Genomic DNA, 18,185 nt, shown 5'->3' with positions numbered 1-18,185 from the left:
ACCAAGGATCAAATGGTGGAAATTGAAAAAAGGTAATTGTGAGGTGGAGTTCAGGGATGAGTTAAGACAGACACTGGGTGGCAGTGAAGAGTTACCAAATAGCTGGGCAAGTACAGCAGAGCTAGTAAGGGAGACAGCTAGAAAGGTGCTTAGTATGACATCTGAACAGAGGAAGGACAACAAGGAGACATTGTGGTGGAATGAAGAAGTACAGGAGAGTATACATAGAAAGAGGTTGGTAAGAAGAAGTGGGATTGTCAGAGAGATAAAGAAAGTAGACAGGAGTATAAGTAGATGAAGTGCATGGCAAAGAGAGAGGTAGCAAAGGCTAAGGATAAGGCATATGAAGAGTTGTATAAAAGGTTGGACAGTAAGGAGGGAGAAAAGGACCTGTACCAATTGGCTAGACAAAGGGACCGAGCTAGGAAAGATGTGCAGCAGGTAAAGGTGATAAAGGATAATGAGGGAAACATACTCACAAGTGAGGAGAGTGTGTTGAGGAGATGGAAAGAGTACTTTGAGGGGTTGATGAATGAAGAGAATGAGAGGGAGAGAAGGTTGGATGATGTGAGGATAGTGAATCATGAAGTACAATGGATTAGCAAGGAGGAAGTAAGGATAGCTATGAAGAGAATGAAGACTGGAAAGGCTGTTGGTCCAGATGACATACCTGTGGAAGCATGGAGGTGTTAGGTGAAATGGCAGTGGAGTTTTTAACCAGATTGTTTAATGAAATCTTGGAAAGTCAGAGGATGCCTGAGGAATGAAGAAAACGTTTTTTGGTACCGATTGTTAAGAATAAGGGTGATGTGCTGAGCTGTAGTAACTACAGAGGGATTAAATTGATCAGTCACATCATGCAATTATGGGAAAGAGTAGTGGAAGCTAGGTTAAGAAGGGAGGTGATGATTAGTGATCAGCAGTATGATTTCATGCCGGGAAAGAGCACTACAAATGCGATGTTTGCTCTGAGAGTGTTGATGGAGAAGTACAGAGAAGGTCAGAAGGATTTGCATTGTGTTTTTGTAGACTTAGAGAAAGCATATGACAGGGTGCCTAGAGAGGAGTTGTGGTATTGTATGAAGAAGTCAGTAGTGTCAGAGAAGTATGTAAGAGTGATACAGGATATGTACGAGGGTAGTGTGACAGCGGTGAGGTCTGCAGTGGTAGTGACAGATGCGTTTAAGGTGGAGGTGGGATTACATCAAGGATCAGCTCTGAGCCCTTTCTTATTTGCAATGGTGATGGACAGGTTGACAGACGAGATCAGACAGGAATCCCCATGGACTATGATGTTTGCAGATGACATTGTGATTTGTAGTGAGAGTTGGGAACAGGTGGAGGATACCCTGGAGAGATGGAGATATGCTCTAGAGAGAAGAGGAATGAAGGTCAGCAGGACTAAGACAGAATATATGTGTGTGAATGAGAGGGAGGATAGAGGAATGGTGAGGATGCAAGGAGTAGAGGTGGCAAAGGTGGATGAGTTTAAATACTTGGGATCAATAGTTCAGAGTAATGGTGAGTGTGGAAGTGAGGTGAAGAAGAGAGTACAGGCAGGATGGAGTGGGTAGAGAAGAAAGTCAGGAGTGATTTGTGACAGATGAGTACCAGTAAGAGTGAAAGGGAAGGTCTACAAGAGGGTAGTGAGACCAGCTATGTTATATGGGTTGGAGACAGTGGCATTGACAAAAAGGCAGGAGTTTGAGCTGGATGTGGCAGAGTTAAAGATGTTAAGATTTGCACTGGGTGTGACATGGGGGGACAGGATTAGGAATAAGTATATTTGAGGGTCAGCCCAGGTTGGAAGGTTTGGAGACAAAGCCAGAGAGGCAAGATTATGTTGGTTTGGACATGTGCTGAGGAGGGATGCTGAGTATATTGGGAAAAAGATGCAAAGGATGAAGCTACCAGGTAACAGGAAAAGAGGAAGGCCTAAGATAAGGTTTATAGATGTGGTGAGAGAGGACATGCAGGTGGTTGGTGTGACAGAGCAAGATGCAGAGGACAGGAAGAAATGGAAACAGATGATTTGCTGTGGCGATCCCTAATGGGAACAGCCGAAAGAAGATGATGATCTGCTGCAGGTTTTATAAAATTAAAGTAAAACTCACAGATTTTGTTGTAGTCTGACTCAGAAAACAGCAACTGATTTATTCTCAAACATCATGATGTGTCAAACTACACAGCACCTATTGACCAGCAATAACTAAATATGAAAGCCAATGCAGGTTCATCCCTCAATATGAACAACTCCAAATAAACCAGAAAGACATTGCCAGACATTTCAAAATACTTAAATTAATGTTTGCTGATTTGCAAAATAAATAAATAAATAAATAAAAATAAAAAAAAATGATTTGTGTTTTGAATATCATCCTATTTTCCTCACACATAAGAGAAAATGAGATGGTAAGTAATACAGTGTAGAAGGAAGTTACCCATGAAGCACAGAAGATATTTGATTAAGGCACTATCCTTATCACTTCCAGTCTTGTATCTATAAATGATGGTGCAATGAGAAATTCTGTAGAAAATTAACAAGGTTCAAATGCAGAATATTTTGCTGAGTTGTGTATTTTGGCATCCAAAAGCACAACTGCGGAGTCAAGACATGATTGAGATGGCTGTAATTTCCTTCCATGCCTCATACTTTAATTTGCAAATGAATAATAGGTCTGTCATGATGTTATGCACCATAAAATTGCAGTCACTATTCATACATCACTGAATGAGGAGCCACTATCTTATGATGACACCAAGCAGGAGAAGTACTGCACTTGCATATCCAGATATGTGTTAATCAATATTACAGCAATGAATACACCACTAGAACATTCCAGCTGTCTTTTTACCTGTCAGTAGTCTAACACTGAGTACTTGGCTTACAGATGGCACTGCTGCTGCTGTTGCTGTTTGCAACTGCTGCATTTAGATGCTATGTATTCAGGACAAAGTCAAAGGAGTCGGCATGTGTCGTCTAACACAAATGTCATTCTCCTAACCTTACAAACTACCAGTCTATGTTGAAAATTGACAGAGGTCTACATTTATCTGCAGAATGGGGAGGATACTGTTATTTATTTTTGAAAGATGTAATTTTTCAAAGGTAACAATGAGTATTTCTAAGACTACTCACTAGACAGATACACATCTGTTAAATGTACAAGCTAGCTTCATCAAAGTATTATGTACGGCAGTGCAATGCATCAAAGTGGTTTTCTTGCCTGGCTCAATAGCACAGATGGGTGGAACCCCTACTGTAATCCAGGTGACTAAAGTTTGGTTATAGTGGCCCTGGAGCAGTCAGGTATGGACAGGGAGGAGTGATGGGATGTGGCCTTCCACACCTCTCCTGAGGGGGACAATTGTACACATTTAGAGTCTCATGAAACTGGTATGATTACCACTGCTTGTGCTTCCTGAGGGAGTTGGGGCTGCTTGGAGAAAATACCTCTTGCATAATTAAGGGTATGTTACCTGCAGTCAGCTCATTAAATGACCTCTACTGGTGCTTTGCTGAGTGAATTCAGGAAGTTATGCCTAGCAAAGTAAAAAGATGAACCACCCAAATGGCTGTCCAAACTATGGCTTGTCCCAGTCATCTCTCTCTCTCTCTGTCCTGTAATGAGGAACAAATGATCCATTGGTTAAGTGGGGGGGGGGGTGATGATGAAAAGCAGGCAGCAGGAGCAAAAAGTATTTTCTACTTTACATAAACCTTACTTTATGCAAGATGAAGTGTACATAATATTTCATATGGAAGGCATGAGAGACAAAGTCCACACCATACCCTTTACTGTGTAATATTAACTCTCTTTTTACACAAAATGTAGTATGTGGAAATCTGCAAAATGTGTCATTGTCATGCAGTGTCATAACTGATTTGTTCAGTGTTGTAGTTCCCTTTTATACTAGATGTCAAAATGTACATTTTTAATGAAATCTAATTAATCCAGTTTTGAAAAATTGTTATGTTTTGATCATGCAGTGTAAAGAAGTTTTTTTTTTTTATGGAATTATGTCAATCTGTCAAAGGAACTTTCAGTGAGTGTTGAAGCTATGAAAATACCCTGCTGAAAGCTAGTTTTAGTTATCCTTAAACTATTTTTAGGGGCAATTCTTCCAGTACCCTCCATGTGGGAGGAGGACACCCCACACCCCTGTACTTATATATACCAACTCTACAGTCACTACTTTGGGGTAAAGTGCAAACCTAATTAGCTCTGAATGTGGCTTTTAGTGAATTTGCTTCAAGATATTGATGGCCACTCAGTGTTCTTAAATCTGACAGGTTCACATTTAGCTATCCATCTAGATTCTCTTCCAAAGCCTAGTATATTAAGCACATGATCATAACTGGTCAACAACACAACAGGTCACAAAAATTAAATTTAACTTTTTTCACAGGGTAGAAGTTCACTTACACTCTCTGTATGAGGAATTTCAACCTTCTGGTAACACAAATATGGGAAAAGGGAAAACACCTGGTGATAATGAAAACATGTACAGTACATGTGACATTCTTATAGATTCATAGGTGTTTACTAGGCTAATGACCACTAGGGCCTTTTTAAGCATAGCTATGCATTCCAAATCTCTGACAAGTTCTGATACCCTTGATAAGTGTAAGCAGGGGTTTGGGAGGTGAACCATTTACAGGTTACCTGTGTCCATTAGAGACATAAGTGCCAAACCAGGGATGAATTTCCAGTTTCCCATCAAATTGTCCAAGTTGCAGTTGAACTGGGTTAGAGAGGAACTCTGCTTCTCATGGATGGGAAACCTGTTCCATAGATGGCGTAGTCTCTGAGAAACATACCTATCTCTCCAGCAGGTCCTATTTATATCACAGGCAAGGTTTAAGTCTATAGAATGGGTAATTCTGGTACTGTTTGTTTTGTGGATATGCAGGAGGTCCATCAGAGTGGGGTCTGATAATGCCCTATATGCCGGGCATAGATCACACCTCAAAAGCTTGAAGGAGACAGAATACAGGGAATGGGCCTTGAGGTGGTCTGCATAGGACATTTATCCTTTATTAAGTACACAGACTAAAGGATTTTCAACTGGAAACAGACTGCCTGCCTTGCTTGGATTACTTTCAAATACTTAGTAATGCTGTAGAATTATATATTTTCTATTATTACTTTTTGACTTGACAAGTTTACGTTCGCTACTTCTACTACTATTGTCTGATCTGATTAATATACAGTGATTAACTAGAAATATATGGAATGAAAATCTTCCACACAGAGAAGTTTCTTACACTGTTTTATTTTAGATAGTGAAAGACATTTGTAGGAGTATATAGGCCTGCAACTCATTGTTACTTGAGGGTATTTCAGACATTCACAACATTCTGGCCAGTTAAGCCAGTTTAAGTCTTCATAATGATGACAGCAGGAAAAGACCTCAGCAGCAAAGTGTGCTGTCTTATTGTAGGTCATCCCAGGTTTTTCTATAGTGGCTGTCAGAGGGCTATTTAGCATGAGGATGGCAATCAAGTGGCTAACAGTAGGAAAGTATGTAGCTGTCTTGGTACAGCCTGCCAAAAAAGCTTAGTCCTGTACAGTTTGCAAAATCTTTAATTATTCATTTCATTTTCCTTGCTGATGACAAACAAATATGAGATTAGTGTGTGAAACCCTTTTATTGCAAATTGAAGTAGGAACCCATAGAATGGGGAATGACCCCTTTGCATATAAAATATCATACTATCCTTTTTTGTGTTTTATTTTGTTGAGGATGCCCCTTCAACATTCAAGGTACTAACACGGGCTATTATATTTCTGTGTCAATGATAGCTATGGGAGATTCATGCACCTTGTAAAGATATATAGTCAACTAAGTATTTCATATAGATTGGCTTACTGTAATTTTGAGTGTATGAGATTTTGTGTTATTGGAACCACAACATAAATACACATCTCTACATCTATAGATCTAAAGTGTTTTCTTTGTCCACAGTGCTTTGCTGCTGTATATAAACTTCATTTCTATAGCTCATTTGATATTGTTCTAAGGATGTGGGTAGGCTGGACTACCCATAAACATTGAACACAAGCTCCCTGAAGGTACTTTGCTGGGTACAATGTTGCTTGTACATGGTCCTGATAATAACATGATCTATAAAACTGAATCAGTGCCGTCAGAAGTATAGACAGGCAGTGTTACACAATCCCTTTAAGAATCTTTTCATAATGTTTCTGCATAGTCCTACATATGGTCTGTGCAACAATTCTGATTCCTACTCTTCAGTCATAGCAGGTTTATAAAAGTTTTGCTCTCTGTTATCCTGACTGCAGAGTAGGGAACATCAACATACAGGCTAATGTGGAGATACAGTGCAGCAAGTTCTGTCATTTGCATACCACGTGACTCTGAGCAATGTAAATTAATCAGACAGTGCTCCTGGTCTGAGTCAGAAATAATATGTGCATGAATTACTGTTCTTCCCCAGCTGATAAATATTTAATATAGTCCCAATTTTGTTTTTTTCCCACCATTATTTTGGCTTTGTCCAAAATTCTTCTGCCCATTTACCTATCTGTCCAATTTACTCTTGAATGCATCTGTGGATTCCATCACCATTTGTATTTCATACGTTGTCTGATTATTACTGCATATTTAAGCAGCACTTACAGTCTCCTTCATTTCGATATATTTATTTCTGCGCTTTCTGCCACCTGCCTCATTTTGTATCAAAAGTACATTTTTTGTAATTTAGCCTGGTTTGGTACCATAGACTTTTAGTTAGACTCATAGTAGTGGGAATATTGTGATTTACTGCATGATCTATGTTCTAAATAGTCAGTGTCTCTACCCGTATAAAGCTGTAAACACTGACCACTAATTAATTGTTTTGCATCAAACCAGAGCCACCCTAGCACAAATAAGTATTGTCAATTGGCATTTTGCACTTTTCCTAGTTAATAAAGTGTACTGCTGCTATACTGCTGAAATATTTATTGCAGTTCTGTGCTTCATCATTAAAAACTGCTACTGTATTTCATTGATCTTAACTAAAGGTTTTCTGCACTTTAGCTTTTTTTCAAGAAAGCTTTCTTGCAGGTTAATTTGTTGTTTGCTCTCTAGGTTCTGGACTTTGGGCTCATTCTTGTGTGATTTTACATTAACAAAGGTTAGATCTGTGCTTTAGTGTCAGCAAAGGGTAGACTGGTCTCTTCTGAACTTAGGAATCACAGAAAACAAATAAAATACAGCAGCAAAAAAAAAAAATCATCATTGTAAAAAATCTTCATAAGGACAAAACGGGGTACACCAAACCGCCAAATAAGTAAACAAACTTTAATAAAAAAAAAAACTGTGACAACACACAAAGCTTTCAAGACTAGCTTAGTGAAGAGACAAAAATGCAACTATCATTTAAGTAATATAAGCAATAAATTATATAATCCATCATTCAATTATATAAATATATTCTACTTAAAAATAAATATAAATAAAATCCAGCTTACTTAAAATATTAAACAAACATAGATAGATGCAAAGAAGAACTTATTAAAGCGCATTATCTGTAAGAATAACCTTAGTATAAACAACAGAATTTAAACCTGGATAAAAAAAATCAGCTCTGAAATACTTGATCCATTTATATACTGTTAAATCAATCAATAAATCAATAGCATTACCTCTCATATTATTAAAGACCTGCTGGAGAACTCTAAATTTAAATTGATGATCAGGTCTTTAAAGAGAATGAAAACACTGTCATCTGTGTTAGCATGTCTGGCAGGAGATTTGTGTATATTCTCAGATTAACTTGTTTTGTATGCCAGCATGTCTAACTGTGAAAATGTAAATACATTTTTGAAGTGATGAGCATTTCTCTGTTTATACAGAATGTTCAAAGGATATGTCACTGTTCTGATACATTTCTAATTGCACATGTTTGTGAGGGACATTCTAAAATACAGACTGTCTGTGAAGAATCAGCTGAACAGTGGGTGATGTCATTAGAATGTTCCCGGTTGCTATGAGATTATTTGAACAGCTGATTGACAGGAAAAAGGACTTTTTCAAACAACTGTTATTTTTTTTTTTTAATAAGACAGCTGAAACTGTTAAACTCGGCAGTTTGTGAAGAGTAGCAGTTAGTGAAGAGTTGCAGTCAGTGGATACCCAAAAAAAAAAAAAAAACTCACCGAAAAACTATAAGCCTGCCTTTGCCTTGCTGTTATGTTTTAGATTAGATCAGGGACAGTATTCTCTAGTTAGATTTGGAGAGTTTAGTTATTTAGACAGAGTTTTTCTAAGATGAAGAACTTCTATCCTACAGTTTAATTTTATATTTCTGGTGATTGAATTCTGGTGTTTATTGAAAATTATTCATTTACGTTCTTGAAATCATTTTTACTTATAATTAAATGTTTCTTTCATTACTTTATATTGCGGCTAGACAATCAGTGTGGTCTTTAGAGCTTGGAGAGTGTTTATACTCCCCAGGTCACCTTGAATACCTGTCTGCTTATGTCATAGCTACCATTTATTTTGATATTTAATTTTTAATAATTGATCCCCTTTTTAAGAGTGTGTAGACCTGTCTGACTCTGGTGGCAGTGTTACCAATTGTTTTGGAGAGGGGACACAGCTGGAAATCTGTGTCAGGCTTCCCATTAGTGATTGAGCTTGTGAGATTTAAATTTACTTTGAGTGTGAGTGGGTCAGATGTCTTAAAATGGAACTCATTGCTCTGAAGTGTATATTAAGGGAATACATTTGGGGTGGACAGAGGTATATAGTCCAGTCCCAGGAAAACAGAACATGTTCCTCTTGTGGTCTTAAGGGAAATTGTGGAAGTTTACTCGTGTGTGCTCTGTACTAGGTGTTTGGTGTCACACTCCTACAGTGGATTCAGTGGCAAGGATTGAGGCTCCTTAATTACTGACCCGTGATTTAGGTGGGGGACATCACATTAATTTTTGACAGTCCAGTAGCATATTGGCCAGACGTCACAAGGTCTTGTATAACTGATATGCTTAAACAGTGCATTAGTATTTATTCTTCTTCTAATTTCTGACTGATACACACATATTCTTTTTTTTCAATTTTCTAGTATTTTATTAACATAGAAACATTTACATAGCACACAAGTAACAAGATATACAATATTTTCTGTGGTGCATGTTATAAAGCATTTAAAAATAAATTGACAGTTATAACACAACAAAGTGCCTTTTGCATTCAGAGACCAACCAGTGTATGAATATTAAAGCAAAAATCCATGACTGTGTTGGTATATCAGGATTTACCCATGGTTAGTGCAGTTTGATCATGAGGACAAAGCCCGACTGATTAAACAAAGATAACTGTGGGTAAATCCTGATATACCCAGGCACACAAGTGGATTATTGTTTTTATGCAATAAGATTATTTAAAGAAATTCTTCTCTTCTTAAATTATGTGATAAGGGTACTTCAGTCTTCTTCTGGGTTGTGTTCATTATACTGATCTACTGTGCATGCGTATGGTACTTAACATTCCCACACATGCACAGTACATCACTGCAGAAGAAGCAATGGAGAAAACAAAGTCTCCATTGCTGTTTATTTTTTTTAACCGTTGAAAAATAGACATTTACAGGGACAGCACAAACATATGAGGAAAATTAAGTATGCTTCTGTTTTAGTTTTGCAAAATGTACCCATTTTTTCTCACACTTTGGTGTGTTCTCCAGTATATGCCAAAAATAAAGTCTGGCAGGTCAATAGTACTTCAGTGACTGAACTTTTTTGTTTGATTTACAATGTGGATGCTGATTAGGTTGTCCAATCAGTATGCTCATTTTTTGAATAGTAAAAAGCTGTTACTGTATAAACATCTTTATAACACAAATGTTACTTTAGCCTGTTGGGATAACTGTCAAACAAAGCTTTCATTTCTGTTACTGATATAAGTAGAGAACAATTATTATGTATTACATTCTGAACTTGCTTTGTGCATCTATTTCATGACATATCTAGCTAATTCATTAGATGGCTGTTGAACATTATTTATTATATGATATTCAGAAAAGTAAGGTTTTCCTATACTCACGCATTCTGAAAGTATTGTCTCTTTATCAGCTTGCAACATTTCTGAATTACAACATTTTTTCTGTTGACCAGGAGAGTCTGACTGGGCAAAGGCCCATTTTCCATGGAGGCCCAGGGGAAAAAGCCCCAATATGTACACAATTAAGTAATAGAGTAATAGAGAAGTAATGTAATCTTATACAGAAGTAGCAAACAAATTGTAAACAAGAAAATTAGAACAAAAAGAGGACAAACTGAAAATAAGCAAAAGTAATAACAATATGAACATAAAGAAAAATAATGTTAATAGTACATTATTGTGTTAATACATCACATTTTATATTTTACACACTTTTGGTTACACAGACACTAAATAAGGTATAGTCAAGGAAAAATAGGATACAAAAGAGTGATGGAAATAACATACAGGAGTGACTGAAAATATGGATAATCAAATGTAGTAAAATTAAGCTAGATAAAACATTTGGAGAGAACTCTATAGAAGAATGAACACAGAACCAGCCAAGACAGGAGTAAGATAAGAGCAAAGCCAAGAGTTTAGTAGGTGAGACTTTAGAAGTATTTTGAACTGTGAAGGATTAGTAGAGAAAGTGATTAGAACATATTGGGGGACTGAGTTCCAAGTTCTTGATATTTGATTAGAGAAAAGTGCATCTCCATAATTAATTGTTAGTTTTAGAGACTTGTAATAGAAATGTATCAGAGGATCTTAGATGTCTGCTGTTAACTTGGGGCTGAAGTAGATTACAGAGTGCAAGGCATTTATCAGATTGATAAATTATGCTATGTACCACAGATAGTTGGGTAAGAGTTTGGTAATTAGGTAGTTCTAATCAATTTAGATGGCGTAGGGCAGTGCAGTGCAGTGATGAGTTCTACATGAAGAATTGGCAGCTAATCTGGGAATTTTATAGTAACTGGCTTTAAACTTTGTTAATTCAGCTTTCTTGAGGTTGGCGAAAATAGGAGAGGCATAAAGAAGAATATAAACTAGGTGAGTCCTGGGAGTAGTCTGTCTAGAGGAATTGTTGAGATAAGGTTTAATTCTGTAAAGAGAACCTAGTCTTATGTGAACGTTTTTAATTGTGAGATAGCAGTATTTATCAAATCTCATATTGTTGTCATTGTGACTCCAAGTAACTTGGTGTATGGAACAAGTTTTATCTTGGTGTTTTTAGAAGACGCTATCTGATAGGGAAGCTGGAGGTCTGAGGTTTTGCTGCTTGAGAAAATCATAAGTTTTGTTTTATTGGGATTGAGAAGTAAGTGAGATTCAGAGAACCAAGATTCTACTGCTGTGAACAAAAGCTGTGTTAATGTATGGAGCTTAGAAAGTGTGGGGGCTGAAGAGATATGGGTAGAATCATTAGCGTACTGTATGATTGCAGCTTGTTGGGTGGCTGTGTGTAACTTTTTGGTGAATATGCTGGAAAGAAGTGGACCAAAGATGGAGCCTTGTGGAATGCCTTGTGGAACAGGTAGTAGTGATGAAAAAACATATTGCCACTTTACAGCTTGTTGCCTATCAAGTAGATAGCTATGAAACCATGTGAGGGCAGAACAGCCTAGAATAAGGGATGAGAGCTCATTTAGTAATTTTTGATGGGACACAGTGTCAAATGTTTTGGACATATCAAGGAATATGGCAGACACTAGATTGCCATTATTTATGCACTCCCTGATAATGTTTGTGAAATTCAGTAGCGCAGTAGTAGTGCTGTGGTGTGGTCAAAAAACATGCTGGGAATTTGTTAAAAGGTTATTTGATAGTAAATAGTTCTGGAGCTGAGAATGAACACATTTTTCTAATATTTTTGATAGTGGAGATAAGATTAGTATTGGCCTATAAGTGGAAAGTTCAAAACAGGAACCCCCTTTATGAAGTGGTATAATATGCAACATTTTCCACATTTTAGGTACATACTGTTCAATTAAGGACTGGCTGATTAAAATTGAAACAGAGATGGCTTCAGCAGATATCTTGAGATACAAAGATGGTAGCTTGTCAGCAGCAAGAATAGAAGGTTTAAGCTTGTTAAGTATTTTTTTATGGTATTGTCTGTATGGGTTTAAAAGAGAAAGTATTAGATGGGTGATTTAGATCACTGGGAATGGTAGGTGATGAGGTAATGTTTGTTTTGGTTGGATTTACTATACAGTTTGTGAAGTGTGTATTGAATTGATTGGCTATACTACCTATCTTATTTGTAGTAGTAGGTGCTGGAGTTGTGGGAAGACCTGGCTATAGAAGTTGATTTATGGTAGTCCAAAATTTTTTGGGAATGTCGTTATATTTGTATTGGGTTGTAATAAAATTGGTTTGTTTACCATATTTAACCTGTTGTTTACATTTGTTTCTCAATTGCCGAAGGGTGCAAGGATATCTTGGTTTTTGTTAGACTGGTATTTTTCACAAGCTTTATCCCTAGTTTTAAGAAGTTGATATGTTTTCTTTGATAACCAGGGACAATAGTTTGACTTGATTCTAAAGCTTCTAGGGAATGCATGGCTTTTAGTACATCAAGAAAAGTATTATTAAAGTATGATACAGCTCATCCAGTGAGAGTGTTTTTAGAGGGGACCAATCAATTTGCTGTTAGGTTGATATGAATTTTTGATGTGAAAAATTTTTATTATTGCATGTATGTCTAAATGTGTTTTAAGGGGAGTGTAGATTAAACATGAACAGGTAGGTAAGTTGGTGGTCACTAACACTATCTGGAAGACATCTTGATTGATATGCAAGAGAGGATTTATTGGTTAGGATCCAATCCAGTAAAGAATTTATATTAGACTTTTTGTCTAGTCTAGTGGGGGAATATATTAGTAGTGAGAATACATAAAGATGTATAACGTTTGCAGGATTATCTGAAATGCTGGTAAACCAGTCTGTAGTAAAGTCACCCTTAATAATAGTTTCTTGAGAGAGTGTTAGTGTTGCCCAGTGGAGGAAGTCATCAATAATGGTGGGGTTGTTTCCTGGAGGGATATAGAATGCAATAATTGTTATAGATTTCTGGAAGTTTATTTTGAGTGTAGTGAATAGTATTTTGGTATTGTTGAACTCAGGATGGTTTAGACTTAGGGGATGACGTTTCATAGTGTTTTTATACATGATAGCTATGCCTCCACCATGTTTGCTAATTCTATCATTTCTATGGATGTTATAACCATGGATTAGAAATTCATTATCATTTAACTCAGGATTTAGCCAGATTTCAGTTAAAACTGCTATATCACTGGAGCAGAGTGAGAGAATGCATGCAATTCATGTACTTTTCAATATGTTTCTTAGGTTAACATTTAGGAGCAAGAGGTCAGATTTTTTGAATACAGGGGTGGTAGAGTATGGAAGGGATGGTATACTTGGATGGAGAGGATAAAGTGTGGGATATGGGTTTGCGTGGACATCACCATTAAGTTTGAGGCTTGATCTAACCTCAATAATGTGGTTTGGATACCTAAATAAACTGTTAGTGTGCAAATACAGCAGCAGAGGTGTGGGGTGTTGATGTAAATATTTGAATGTGAAGAGTATTAGTTTGGAGTGGTTAAACAGGTTTGGAGCTATATCAATGCATGTGGGTTTAGTATGTAATGAAAAATTATTAGTTCATAAGTGAAGGGTTGTATTGAAATGTGTAGTGTTGGTATAAAGTTGCAATAATGGCGAAGCAGAGACAACTTAGCAGAGAAGTATGAAAGAGCAGCATTTTATAAAAGATATAACTAATAATTTTAGCTGTGTAATGGTGAGATTATTTGGTATGGTAAGATCAATGTTGGTTATCATATATTTATGAAAGAAAAAACAGAGTAGTGATTAAAATAGTTATGTCGTTCGGATAAATTAGTGGAGGAAAAATATTGGAGATAATGAGAAGGAGATTAGTAGTGTGTGGATTAGATGAAGGCTACTAAATGAAGTGGAGGGTGTGGTTTAATATGTATCCTGTGTTTCAGTTGGTCGAGGAAATAAGGAGTGTGATTTGCTTCAGATAAATTCAGAAAAATGTGACCCGAGAATATGGAGGACAGCAGAAACAATCAGTGCAACTGATTGTTTTAAAACTGACCAAAACCTAGTATAAAAATATTGACTTCATAGCATACAGCATTTTAAGTGATGCTTTGCAGAGCCAATGAGTCTGTTTAGGAAGGGTAAAAAGGGTTTGGGTGAATGAAGTCAAAACTTCTAGACTGGTGACTGGAAAATGCTGAGGTCTAACCACCTAGGAAAAAAGAGGAAAAGGTTAGATAAGAAAGACTACCTAAAAGGGGACAACAAATATAACAAAGACAGACATGGAAAAGAATACGATAAAGGGAACTTGAAGAAGGAAGTATATATATATATATATATATATATATATATATATATATATATATTAATAGAACACTCATATAAACATCTTTGTTTAAACTGGATAGCTATTTGGTTAATCAAATTTAAAAAAAATATCAACTTTGATATGTAACCTACTTGCCTGTAAAAAATGATTTGTAACCATACTATTATATGTATTTCATGGATGCATACTCTTAGTGTACATCCTTATTATGAATACTTGAATTAATTTCATTATAAGTTGCAGAAATTTCTACATCTAAAAAGAGAAAGAATTAGTAGAATAATTTAATTTAAAAGTCAGAAAATCAGTTGTACATCACAACATTGAATAACATTTCTACAGTACCTATCCATAGTAAAAAGACATCATCCACAAAGTGCCTATAATAGCTAATAAATGCAGTATACATATCTTGACCAAAGATGATGGTATCCTTCCAAATGGAAGCTGTCAGGTTAGTGTAAGTGGTAGATACAGGAGGGTCCATAGCTATTTCATCTTTTGGTGGGAAAAAAAAACGCAGATGGCTTCAATAAACTTCATTGAAAATTTACTAAATTTGCAAAGATGTTCTCTAATAGCATGTATACCAAACGGATGTGAAATTTCCTGTCAAAAAGAAGCAGAAAATTAAACATATAGCTTCTCCAGTTCCAGTTGCACCGGACAGGAATTGTTTGTTAAGTCTGTCTCAGGGCCTTGCACAGGCTATTGACCTTTTTTAGTAGGTAGTTTCTGCTAAGAGAAAGAGGGATTCCTGTTTTCCTGAAGAGATTCAAGAAAATGAATATGGAGAGGAATGTGATAGGACAAATATAGTTTTTTCTTCTCGGACTTCTGATTCAAGACTCACAGGAGAACATTGTTACCTGAATTTCCTTGTCAAGGATTTTCTTTCTCTGAGACTACTTCAGGAATATGCCAGTGAAAATGCTATGAAATTTTACAACTGGAATTCACAGAACCACCTCCCATCCCCCTGTACTGCCAGTATTGGAGGACATATTTGTCACAAGCTGAGACTTCTGTGATAGCCAGCCTGCTGTAAGAAAGCAGATAGAATGTACAAAGTTCCTCATTCTTTCAAATTCCTATACACTCATCCCACACCTAAACCAGTAACTATAGCTTTAATTAATCCAGCAGCTGCTTCTGCTAATTATTTTGTTAATTCTAGTAATTTTCCTACTCACAAGGATGATAAAGCAATTGTTACATTTGGAGAAAAGTGTCTGCTACTGAAAATTTTATATTTAGAGAATTGAATCTCCAGACTCATACGTTAACGTTTATCCTAATTGTGAAAGTATGAGGACAGTTTTTTCTAAATTTTCTTCTTGTGAGGAAAAATCTACTTTGTGTAGTTTAGTTTCTTCTGCTTTTCAGACCACAACTCATTGTTAAAAGTGTGTTTATGACTGTGCAGATATTACATCCAGGACTATTGCCATTAGTACTGTGTTCACAATGTCTCCTGGCTGTATTCTTAGAATGTCCCAGAGGATGTAAAATGAGATTTTAAATTAAACTTTGGATAAAGATTTAGTATTTGGACCCCCTGCTACAGAGGTTATCAAAATGTAATGAAAAGAATAAGTTGATATAGGGAGTTTCTCCAAATTTTCAGCCCTCCATTTCTAAATTTTAAAGGGTTTTTCTGCCCCTCCTCATCCAGTTTTGGCAAGAAGCAAACCAAACAGCTTCAGCAAAATGTTGGTAAACAGACATTTAAAAAACAATGACACTCAGGCTGCAAAAAGAAAGCAGGACCCCAGCCCAAAGAACATAGGACAATCTAATAAGTCAGAATTGCTATGTAATCTACCTAGTCCCCCCATCACTCCCTTCCAAAAATCCTGAATCTCCATTTCTCTCTTTGGCAACAGATTGTTTCAGGCAAACAATTTCTAAGACTGATCAGGAGGGTTAAAGATGGCAGTGAGAAGAAACCCTCCTTCAGGGAATTATCCCACATCCACCAGAACAAACCTTTCTATTCTTTAATGTCCTATAGCACATGCTTTCTCAGAGGGTAACAGAAACAGTTCCTACTTTCCAGGAGGGAATAGGTTTTAATTTAAGAGGGTTTCTGGTGCCAAAGAAAGAAAGTGCCTGGAGAGCAGTCCTGGATCTTTCTTTCCTAGGCCAGTCTGTGATAATGTCCAAGTTCAAAATGCTTTCACTTCACAACTTCTGACCCAAGCAACTTTAACTGACTGACTGGATGTTAGTGTCTTAATACCTTTTAGGAACCCATTTAATGACAATGTGCAGCAGGTTCTAATGGAGGTAAGAAAGCCTGCTACTAGAAAATCATATATTTGCAAATGAAAAAGGTTTTCTAGTTGGTGCCAATAACATAACCAGCACCTATTCAAGGCTAAAGTTTCTCTGGTTTTACAATGTTTCTGTGAGTTACTTTCCTATGGCCTGTCATACTTCATCTGTCAGCCATTTCAGCATGTCTGTCCATGGATCCCACTCTTTCAAGGCAGTTAAAACATTTGTGAAAGGGGTAGTACATATGAGACCTCCAAGAAAAGTGATGGCTCCTCCTTGGGATCTTAATTTTGTGTTAGAGAAGGTCATACTTACTCCATTTGAACAAGCTCATCTGCCCAACTTGAGGTTCTCGACATGGAATACACTTTTACTGGTTGCTCTGACATCATCAAAAAAAGTACCTGAGTTGCAAGCTGTTATGATGAGCCAGCTTTATTTCATTTTCCACAGAAACAGAAACACAAACAGAGTTTCCTTTTATGCCCAAAGTGGTATCCAAGTTTATTTTAAGCCAAACTATCCATCTCCCTTTCCAGAACCCCAAAATATGGGGAAAAAGGATACTTCTTACAGACAATTCAAGTACTGTCTTGACACTATCATACATTTCTTAAGGAAAGAAGAGGGGACATCCTGTATCAAAGCAGACTATTGTCTTGGGCTATTACCTTTTGTTACACCTACAACAAAAAAATATATATTCTAGGCAAGGTCAAAGCATATTCTGCTTGGGCCTTGACTTCATTTATGGCTTATTGGAAAGGTTTGGATACTACAAAGAATTTTAGAAGCAGCAACTTGGTCCTGTGTACATACTTTTACAAAGCAGTGTAAGTTAGATTCCTTCTCCAGGTCTAGGTCAAGCTTTGCTAGTGCCATTCTCCAGGTGCTTCTGGACCCTCCTCCTTTCATCTCTCAGCTGAGCATTCAAGTGCTCCGGATTGTGCAGAACGCTCCTCATTTAACATTGACCTAGCCCACTGTTCTGCTGTTCCACATTGAACAGTGCTGGCTCTGCTTTGTGATTTTTGATTGGCTCATATAACGCAATTACAGACAATTGGAATTGTGGTATATGAGTCAATCAAGTCAATGCTCTTAAGGTAAAGGGAACTAATGATGCAGATAGTTCAGCTAATCATGTTCCACTACTAGTTTCCACGTCACTGCAATACCTTTAAAAAATGGTATTGCAGGACACAGAGTGAGAGCAATCATTGTTTTTATTTCAAACAGGGTTGTTATGGCTTTATGGTTTCCTCATTGAGACCCGAGGATTCAATTGACCATGCTGTGGATACCTCTCAGCTCTACAGATTTTTGCAGAATGCCCAGATTTTTGCATCATATTTTTGGTATGGTCCTCATAAAATTTTGGATTTCTTGTAAACCTCTGGCAAAGTACTGAGATTTGAAATCAGAAAATAATTAACGGCATTTGAATTTCAGACTTCATTCCCTTCAGAAAATGCATGCTAATGCAAAACCTATC

Source organism: Protopterus annectens, chromosome 1.part0 (genome assembly GCF_019279795.1).
Source record: "Protopterus annectens isolate FY-2018-M chromosome 1.part0, PAN1.0, whole genome shotgun sequence".
Taxonomy (NCBI): domain Eukaryota; kingdom Metazoa; phylum Chordata; order Ceratodontiformes; family Protopteridae; genus Protopterus; species Protopterus annectens.
The sequence above is the reverse complement of the archived record's forward strand: the minus strand, read 5'-3'. Positions refer to the sequence as shown.